Source organism: Macrobrachium nipponense, chromosome 20, assembly GCF_015104395.2.
Source record: "Macrobrachium nipponense isolate FS-2020 chromosome 20, ASM1510439v2, whole genome shotgun sequence".
NCBI lineage: Eukaryota > Metazoa > Arthropoda > Malacostraca > Decapoda > Palaemonidae > Macrobrachium > Macrobrachium nipponense.
This window is the reverse complement of record NC_061089.1, coordinates 38925272-38925945: the sequence shown is the minus strand read 5'-3', so window position 1 is coordinate 38925945 and position 674 is coordinate 38925272.

The window sequence follows — 674 nt, the reverse complement described above, 5'->3', positions numbered from 1 at the left end:
TTGGGTTAATCAAAAACAACAAAAACAACAGCAATAAAATTAGTAAAAGTCTCTCCTTGTCTTAGTCCAGTCCTCACACTACACAGTTGTGGTATTGTGCATAGGTGACTGTGTCTGACGAGAATACTACATAATAATCATTGTTTCTACAGCTTGTTCCTAGTCTGTGTTTCTGGCAACCACATGTCAAGGGTCGACCCTTGTGGTCGGTCTTCGTTTGACGTTTCTGGTGGCGTCTGCCTGTAGGGCCCCACCAGTGGGAGGCCTAGGTACATCGTAAATCATATTTCTGAATATCACCTCTTGTGGCCCGCCAGCTACCTTCAATATTTTGTGTGGAAGCCTTTGTCACGGGGTCTACAAAATTTGGGAATTATTCACAGTTTTGTGAATGTTGCCCACAACTTCTGGTTTTGACTATGAGGCCCAGCAATCACTAATATCAGCGCCGTTAAGATTACACCTGTTAATCTATTCAACGAAGGTTTCACGTGATCGATCGTGTACCGAGATCATAAGTTCGTTTCGAATCACTTTCGAAATCACTGAACATCTACACTACTTCAATATCCCTATCTTTGTTATGGTATTTTGTCTTCGTTAGTTACAACGATCTTTTTAGAAAAGTGAAAATTACTGAAAATGTATCAGTAAATAATATGTTAATTTTGCGT